This window comes from Jaculus jaculus, chromosome 8 (assembly GCF_020740685.1).
Source record: "Jaculus jaculus isolate mJacJac1 chromosome 8, mJacJac1.mat.Y.cur, whole genome shotgun sequence".
In the NCBI taxonomy this organism is placed as follows: domain Eukaryota; kingdom Metazoa; phylum Chordata; class Mammalia; order Rodentia; family Dipodidae; genus Jaculus; species Jaculus jaculus.
Window position 1 is genome coordinate 70,671,286 of NC_059109.1, and position 9,472 is coordinate 70,680,757.

The following is a 9,472-nucleotide window of genomic DNA, read 5'->3' on the forward strand; positions in this document are numbered from 1 at the left end:
TAGGTAGCAAAAAGTAACATACCCCCAATCAAAATTTGTTGTAATGGCAATCAAGGATGATCATTTAATCGAATTTTTAGAGGTATTTAGGCAATGTTAGATATTAATTACAGTAGTTTTTGTAACATATCCTTCTCAGAAAAGCATGTATTTATATGACTTTTTTCCCAGAAGTATAACTTTTCTCAAGTGTCATAGTGATTGTGGTGATTTGATTCAGGTGTCCCCCATAAACTTAGGTGTTCTGAATGCTAGGTTCCCCAGCTGATGGCAATTGGAAGTTAAAGCCTCTTGGAGGATATGTATTGTTGGGGGCAGCTTATGGGTGTTATAGCCAGTTAATCCATGCCAGTGTTTGGCACACTCTACTGTTGTTATGGTTCACCTTATGTTGGCCAGGGGGTGATGTCCACCCTTTGCTCATGTGATCATTTTCCCTGCCACTGTGGAGCTTCCCCTCAAGCCTATAAGCCAAAATAAACTTCTTTTTCCCAGAATCTGCTCTTGGTTGGGTGATTTCTACCAGCAATATGAACCGGACTGCAAAGTAAGTGGTACTGAGGAGTGGGGTTGCTTCTAGACACCTAACTGTGTGGCTTTGGCCTTTTGGAGCTCATTTTCAAGAGGAATGTGGAAGGATTTGAAACCTTGGCCTAAGAGATGCCTTGCAGTGCTGTAAGTAAAGCTTGATGAACTATTCTGGTCAGAGTTGAAAGACCTGAATGCAGTAAGAACTATGGACTGTGAGGTTTGGCTTAAGAGGGTAAGGAAGAGCTTTGCTTAGACTGGGCTAGCAGTTTGTGAGGCTTGCTGTTATGTACGTGTCCTGAGAAGTTGTACAGGGTTGCTTTGTGTAGAAATGAAGTGGTGTGAGCAGAGGGTTATGGCACAGAAAGAAAAATCTTTGGGCGAACTGCTGCCGTTCAGCTGCAATTGAGAGATTGCAACCTTTGAGACTGGGCTAGCTGATGCACTGGGGCAACAGGAAGTATGCAGACTCTTTTGAAGGGGCCTGAGTGCTCAATAAGTCCTGTTCATCAAAGTCTGCTTTATTTTCCCTGAATTAACAAATTGGCACCCTGACTGGTGTTGTGGAGTATAAGAAATACAGCAATGAGAGGGTCATTGAGTTTGCAACATGGTCTTGTGTTTTGGAAACATCCATGGGCAGTGTGAAGATTTGCTGGATGCCTGCATGCAGACCCCATGGGGCCATGACGATTAACCATGGATTGCAATGGAGACCCAGTGGAGATGCCGGGACCACGAGATGGCTGCTAAGGAAAGCTGCTGGCCCCAATGAAGTTCTCCAGGACTGTGAGTAGCCTAGCTGGGGGGGCCGGGGAGGGGTGGAGGTGAATTGGAATGCCAAAGACTTGTTGGACTTGGAGATTTGTCACTAACTAGAGTTGTTGGACTAGAAGTTACAGTTTGATGTTTGCCCTGGTTCTTTTAAATCTTGTTCTTTTATTGGTTGAATATTTCTTTGCTATGTCCAATGCCATCTTTTGCAGTGTGAATGTTTATTTTGTGCCATTATGGATTTTTTGAGGCTATTTTTGGTATTATGGCTCAGTAAAAAGATCTTGGACTATGGGGATGTTTGAACATCATTGGGATTGATAAAAACTATGGGGGCTGGGCATGATGGTGCACACCTTTAATCCCAGCACTTGGGAGGCAGAGGTAGGATTGCCATGAGTTCGAGGCCACCCTGAGACTCCATAGTGAATTCCACATCAGCCTGGGTTAGAGTGAGACCCTACCTCGAAAAACAAAAAAAAAAAAAAAAAAAAAAAACCCTATGGGGACTTTTAAAGTTGGACTGAATGCATTGTATTTTACAGCTTATGGGAGCCAGAGGCAGAATGTGGTGGTTTGATTCAGGTGTCCCCCATAAACTTAGGTGTTCTGAATTCTAGGTTCCCCAGCTGATGGCTATTCGAAATTAAAGCCTCTTGGGCAGAGTGTATTGTTGGGGGCGGGCGGGCTTGTGGGTGTTATAACCTGTTTCCCATGCCAGTGTTTGGCACACTCTCCTGTTGCTGTGGTCCACCTTATGCTGGCCAAGGTGTGATGTGCACCCTCTGCTCATGCCATTGTTTCCCCCTGCCATCGTGGAGCTTCCCCTCAAGCCTGTAAGCCAAAATAAATCTCTTTTTCCCAGAAGCTGCTCTTGGTTGGGTGATTTCTACCAGCAATGCAAACTGGACTACAACAGTGATCTAATTGAGATACTAAGGTTAAACAGCCTTCATTTCCATATTTAACATTTTTAAAAAAAGTTTTCGCACTAGTAGGCATATATCCTAAGGACTTGTCTCACTACCTTAGAGATACTTGCTCAACCATGTTTATTGCTGCTCTATTCACAATAGCTAGGAAATGGAACCAGCCTAGATGTCCCTCACCTGATAATGGATAATGAAGATATGGCACATTTACACAATGGAGTTCTACTCAGTGGTGCAGAAAAATGAAGTTATGAAATTTTCAGGAAAATGGGTGGATCTGGAAAGGATTATACTTAAGAGAGGTAACCCAGTCCCAGAAAGCCAAATGTCACATATTCTCTCTCATATGTGGACAAATGATTGAACCTCTATGTGAGTAGGAAGAAAAAACTCAGTAGCAGAGGACAGTAAGCTAGAAAAGGGATATAAAGGGAATAGAAGGGGGGCCACTTAATAGGATGGTATTGTATATATGTAAGTAGAAGAACAGATTAATGAGGATGAAAAGCCCTAAGTGAGGTCAGGGGAAAGAGACTGACTAAAGGAAGGTTGGAGGGAGGACTAATCAAAATCTAAGAGGATATAAATACATCATATGGAAACCTACATTTTTGGACAATGGAACACTCAGAAGCCATAGATTGTTACTAGAAAATTTTTCAGTGCCAAGGATAGGATACCTTCCAGTGAGTTGTTGGCCAGGGAGGTCCCTACTGCCCCCAAAACATTACAGGCCATTGCCAAGGCCCTTGGCTTCCCACAAGGAATAGATGGTAAGATCCTATTGCTGAAGATTCCACATATTTGGGCTGCAAGGTCACTGAGAAATCCTGCTGGAACTGAGCTGAAAACCACCTCCATGTAGACCAGCTGACAGAAAGCTGGAAAAAGCCAAGCTGCATGCAGTTCAATGGGAGAGAGAGAAATCATCAGTGAAGATACTCAACAGTGGGCACTACAAGCCTTCTATTTGGCCCGCCATGTCAAATGAGCCAACGAGTGCAATAATGGCACATCTGCTATGGGGGAAACCAACTGCCCTCTAGTTTGACTGGAGGCCCTCTCCACGGGAGGGACTACATCCCTGATACTGAAAACCTACAACAAGGGTAGTCATGAGCCACAGGAGTGTAACATCTGCTGGTGTCTGGCTAAATGTATATACTATGGTCACCAAACTGTCCAGTAAGCACTTCTCTTAATGTTCATACCTATATGTTAATACTACTCTCACTTTTGGTTAGGAGAAGCTTCTTTTTTCAGATGGCAGTGACGTTGGGATGACTCAGAGGGCACCATGGAGCTGAGAAGTGACAGAGGAATGTTCACACTGAAATATCTCCATCACACCTCCCAGTGCTCAGGGTCCATTGCAGAAGAGGTGGTGGAAAGAATGTAAGAGCCAAAGGAAAGGTAGGACTCCTTACAACGTGCTCCTCCAGACACAAAATGGCCTGGACATCCATGACTTCAGTACCTGATACTATCTACACAAGACCATCATAATAGGAGGAAAAGATCATGACATCAAAATAAAAGACAGACAGCTTGAGAGGGGGTGGGGATATGATGGAGAATGGAGTTTCAAAGCGGAAAGTGAGGGGAAGGAGGGAATTAACAAGGAATATTGTTTAAAATTATGGAAGTTGTCAATAAAAAAGGTTTTCCTTTAATGCCAGCAGTCTGGAGGTAGAGGCACGAGGATTGCTGTGAGTTTGAGGCCACCGAGACTACATAGTTAATTCCAAGTCATCCTGGACCAGAGTGAAACACATCTTGTAAAAATAAATAAATAAATAAATAAAACAAAAAAAGGTTTAAGGGCCAGACACAGTGGCATACGCCTTTAATCCCAGCACTTTGGAGGCAGAGGTAGGAGGATCTCTGAGAGTTCAATGCTACCCTGAGACTACATAATGAATTAAAGAATTAATGAATTCCAGGTCAGCCTGGGCTAGACCCTACCTCAAAAAAAAAAAAAAAAAAGTTCAAGACTGGAGAGATGCCTTGGCAGTTAAAGTTAAGGTGCTTGCCTGTAAACTCAATGGCATGGGTTCAACTTCCTAGTACCCAGTAAGCTAGATGCACAAAGTAGGGTGTGCATCTGTTGTTCCTTTTGCAGTGGCTAGAGGCCCTGGAGTGTCCATTCTCATATTCTTTCCCTCCCTCCCTCCCTCTCTCCCCCCCCCCCGTGTGTATTTCTCTGCTTGCAACTAAATAAATAAAAATATTAGGGCTAGAGAGATGGCTTAGCAGTTAAGCCTGCAAAGCCAGAAGACCTCAGTTTGATTTCCCAGGATCCATGTAAGCCAGATGCACAAAGGTGGTGCTTGCATCTGGAATTCATTTTGCAGTGGCTGGAGGCCGTGGTGTGTCCATTCTCTCTCTCCCTCTCACTCTCAATAAAAATTTTAAAGAATTTTTTTAAAAAGGCTCAGGGCTGGAGAGATGGCTTAGAGGTTAAGATGCTTGCCTGTGAAGTCCCAAGAGCCCAGGTTCAATTCCCTACTACCCACATAAACCAGATGTACAAGGTGGAGCATACATCTGGAGTTTCTTTGGCCAGGCATGGTGACCCACACCTTTAATCCCAGCACACAGTAAGAGACTACATAGTAAATTCAAAGTCAGCCTGGGCCAGAGTGAGACCCTTCCTGCAAAAACCAAGAAGTTCAAAGTCCCCCTTGGATACACAGAAATCCAGATAGCCTAGGATACAAAAGATCCTGCCTGAAAAAAAAAAAAAAAAATCCACACTGAGAAATCAAGTTTTGGGTCTGAGCTTGATACTCCTACCTGTTCACTAGCTGTCATGATGCTAGAGAGAGCTATGTAGCCTGTTGGGGAGAAAAGTAATCAGTGGTACAAGGGACTCTACAAGCTTTACAGCTGGGAAGATAGCAAAATGTGGCAACTGGTGCAATGGTCATACATCTGTTATGGAGGAAGCCAACCATTCTATAATTGAATTCACTCCTGTTACTGAAAGCCTAATCAAAAGCCTATGGCCCTAGCAGGGAAACCACTACTGTTGTCTGGCTCAATAGATATATTCTAACCACAAAATTGCCCTCTAAAGATTTATGTCCTGCATAACAGGAGGAGGAAAAATCATGAAATCAAAACAGAAAAGAGACTAGTTGGAAAAAAGGGATTCAATGGAGGGAAGACAGGGGAAGGGGAAAAGGGAGTGCTGGGAGAGGATTATGAACTTGGAATATTGTATGTATGTATGAAGATGGTCAATAAAAAGCTTATAAAAGCTTTTTTTTCTTTTCTTTTCTTTCATGGTAAGGTCTCACTCTAGCCCAGGCTAACCTGGGTTCCACTCTGCATTCCCAGCTGGCCTCAAACTCATGGCAATCCTCCTACTTCTGCCTCCCATGTGCTACAAAACTGTGCACCAACACCTGGCTAATAAAAAGTTTTAGGGCTGGCCAGGCATCCTGGTGGCACACACCTTTAATCCCAGCACTCAGGAGGCAGAGGTAGAAGGATCCCGGTTCAAGTTCAAGGCCACCCTGAGACTACAAAGTTAATTCCATGTCAGCCTGGGCCAGAGTGAGACCCTACCTCGAAAAACCAAAAAAAAAAAAAAAAAAATTAAATGTAAAAAGTTTTAGGGCTGAAGAGATGGCTTATCAGTTGAGGCATTTGTCTGCACAGCCAAATGACCCAAATTCGATTCCCTAGTAAACATGGAAGCCAGATGCACAAGGGGGTGCATGCCTCTAGAGTTCCTTAGCAGTGGCTGAAGGCCCTGGCGTACCTATTCATTCATATTCTCATTCTCTCTTTCTCAAATAAAAATATTTAAAAAAAAAATTCAAGTTAAAAAGACTTTCCAGGGCTGGAGAGATGGCTTAGCGGTTAAGCGCTTGCCTGTGAAGCCTAAGGACCCCAGTTCGAGGCTCGACTCCCCAGGACCCACGTTAGCCAGATGCACAATGGAGGGCACACGTCTGGAGTTCGTTTGCAGTGGCTGGAGGCCCTAGTGTGCCCATTCTCTCTCCCTCTCTCTATCTGCCTCTTGCTGTCCCTCTCTGTCTCTCTCAAATAAATAAACAACAACAACAAAACACGACTCTCCAAACGAAGACGGGCATGGTAGCGCACACCTTTAATCCCAGCACAGGCAGAAGTAGGTGGGTCGCCATGAGTTGGAGACTACCCTGAGACTACAGAGTTTATTCCAGGTCATAAACTAGAGTGAAACCCTACCTCGGAAAACAAAAAAAGGACTATCCAAACGTTCTTGCTGAGAGTTCCCACAGATAAACTTCACCTGACAAGCGGAAGCCAATTTAATCTGAACATTACCAGCACTGGGAGAAGCAGTGGTAAACTTCTAAGCGGAGACCCTTCCCCGGAAAAGGGAAAGGTGCAGCCCATTCCAGACTGTCCACGAGGTGAGGGAAAGAGCCCATTTTGTGGGCTGTATAAATTTAGATCCAAGATTTTGAGAGTAAAAATCCTTAACTCTGGAATTTTCTACCTGCTTCCCACACTCAGAAAAGATAACAGTACAAATAAATTTTTCTGACCTGAGGGACAAACAAAATACGTACTTTCTCAGCAACTCCCAGAAGCGCAATCGCGCTGACGCTATTGCAAGGGCGCCTGCGCGAGGCGTGGGGCCTGCTAGGTAGCGAGCTCCTGGGACGGTGGCCCACAGCGGACACTTACCAACTCTAGGTCCGCGCCGAGGAGGCGGCGCCCACGCCGCTTGTGAGGCTGCAGGCTGCTGGGTGTACTTAACGGAGGGTCTGGGCTGCGACCAAAGCCAGGGTCTGGAAAGTCCAGGGTGCTCGGGCAGACTGCGCAGGCCCTCTGGCACGTTTTAGCCTTCCAGGTACACATATCTTTCCAGCTTTTACACATCCATTATGTACCCTTAAGTTATAATTTTGCCTTGAGTCTGCATTATAAATATTCACTTAGGGCTTGAAACGATAACTCGAAGGTAATTTAAGTGGTAATTTAAGTGGTTATTTCTGTTTCACTTTAATGTTGTTCAAAATCACTTTTCTTTGTCCTATAGTGCTTATCTATAGCATCTGATTTCCTGCCTAGACTATATGGATGTGTTGGAATTGAAAATTAACCTGAGATTGATGGGTAGAAGGCTGCTCAGGATGCAGGAGTTTAAAAAATGATTCACTTATTGTGTGTGCAAGGCTGTCTTGCAGCTTTTTTGCAAGCACCTTTAAGCACTGAATCATTTCCCCAGTGCCCCCCCTCCTTTTCCTTTTCTTCCTTTTTTTTTCTTTTCTTTTTTGGTTGGGGTAAGCAGAGTCTCAATCTAGACCAGGAACTAGCTGAATAGCTCAGACTACACTCAAAAGTGAGCCTCCTGCCTTAGTCTCTACAGTGCTGAAATTAAAAGCATGAACCAAGAAAAAGAAACGAAAAGAAAAATCAACCAAGCGGAGCCCGAGGGGCACGGCGGCTAGGCCTCCTCGGAGTCTGTGTGGACTTGAAAGGTGTCGGCATCGGGAACCCAAGGATCTCGAAATGCATCGTGATTCTTGTCTATTGGACTGCAAGGTATATATATGTAGGTAATCTTGGAAACAATGGCAACAAGACTGAATTGGATAGCCGGGCGTGGTGGAGCACGCCTTTAATCCCAGTACTCGGGAGGCAGAGGTAGAAGGATCGCCATGAGTTCAAGGCCACCCTGAGACTACAGAGTTAATTCCAGGTCAGCCTGGACCAGAGTGAGACCCTACCTCGAAAAACCAAAAAAAAAAAAAAAAAAAAAAAAGACTGATTTGGAACGGGCTTTTGGCTATTATGGACCACTCCAAAGTATGTGGGTTGCTAGAAACCCTCCTGGCTTTGCTTTTGTTGAATTTGAGGATGCCCAAGATGCAGCTGATGCTGTCCGAGAGCTAGATGGAAGAACACTATGTGGCTGCCGTGTAAGAGTGGAACTGTCGAATGGTGAAAAAAGAAGTCGAAATCGTGGCCAACCTCCCTCTTGGGGTCGTCATCCTCGAGATGATTACCGTAGGAGTCCTCCACCTCGGTGCAGATCTCCAAGGAGGAGAAGCTTCTCTCACAGCCGGAGCAGGTCCCTTTCCAGAGATAGGAGAAGAGAGAGATCACTGTCTCGGGAGAGAAATCACAAGCCATTTCGATCCTTCTCTAGGTCTTGTAGCCGATCTAGGTCAAATGAAAGAAAATAGAAGACCAATTTGCAACACAAGTGGTGTACAGGAAATAACTTCATTTGACAGGAGTATGTACAGAAAATTCAGGTTTTGTTTGAGACTTCATAGGCTTGGTGCATTTTTAAGATGTTTTTAGCTGTTCAGTTTTGTCTTTCTCTTGGAACAGTGACACATGTAACGATGTCATTCTCTATGGTTTGAAATGGATCATGTGAGGCATGTAATACCAAGAATTGTTACTTTACAATGTTCCCTTAAGCAAGATTGAATTTGCTTGGAATTTTAGTTTTTCATAGTCCAAAATAAACCTAAATCCTGCCCAGCTAAAGTGTGACATGTTAATGTAGAAACAAAAGTGGCAGAAATTAAACAGATGTAGGCTCTTCCGTGGCTGGAATAGTGTGCAGCTGCATATAAGTCTTTATAAGCTGCCGTGAACATAAGCCAACAGGTAAAGAGAAAAGGCTGCACCATTCATGAAACCAGAGGTGGTGGGAAAATCCCAACTGGGCAGAGGTTCCCTAGTTGGTATAGAATCTGAAAAACTTAAAAGAATGTTTACTTTGGTCTGGGTCCTAAGTTCTGTATGTGATCACTATATACATTTGTAACATCTGAAAATTTCAAAATACCAATGTCTGTCAGTTTAAGAGTACATTGTAGAGCTGAACTATTGAGTTACTGTGCAAGATTTTTTTTTCATGCTGTCATTTGTCATGTTTGTGAGAATCCTTGGGATTAAAGTTTTGGTTACAAATTGTTGTTTAACTTGAAAGCCTGTTTTTCCTTGCAAATTTTTTTATCTATGAGCTTGGTACCAAATCCAGGTATAACATTCCTGTTAAACCATTGGAAGGCAGTTTGTTACACAATTCTTTGTAAGAAAGACAACTGAGAGATACTGTGGATTAGTGAAGAGACTTGCTTGTCACCTAGGTGGTTGTTAGCAGTTACCATTTTTTTCCTAAGGAGGTTAAGCCAGTTTTCAGGATCCATGTGATACCTAGTGACTGACACTTAAAGTGTAAGCAGCAACTTTGGTATATTGTAACTTGAAGTAAT

At 43.7% G+C, this 9,472-nt stretch overlaps 1 protein-coding gene and 1 pseudogene across 1 annotated transcript in view; one reads left to right on the top strand and one right to left on the bottom strand.

Moving 5' to 3' along the window:
- The window catches only part of Ccnb1ip1 (cyclin B1 interacting protein 1), a 33,408-nt gene extending 26,566 nt beyond the window's left edge, over positions 1-6,842 (bottom strand). Inside the window, exon 1 of the mRNA XM_004670158.3 lies at positions 6,803-6,842. The gene's annotated coding sequence lies outside the window, so the exon portion shown is untranslated. The remainder of the gene's footprint in view (positions 1-6,802) is intronic.
- A 48-nt stretch (positions 6,843-6,890) lies between these two features.
- Positions 6,891-9,167, top strand: LOC101610498 (annotated as a pseudogene).
- Positions 9,168-9,472: the final 305 nt, after the last annotated feature.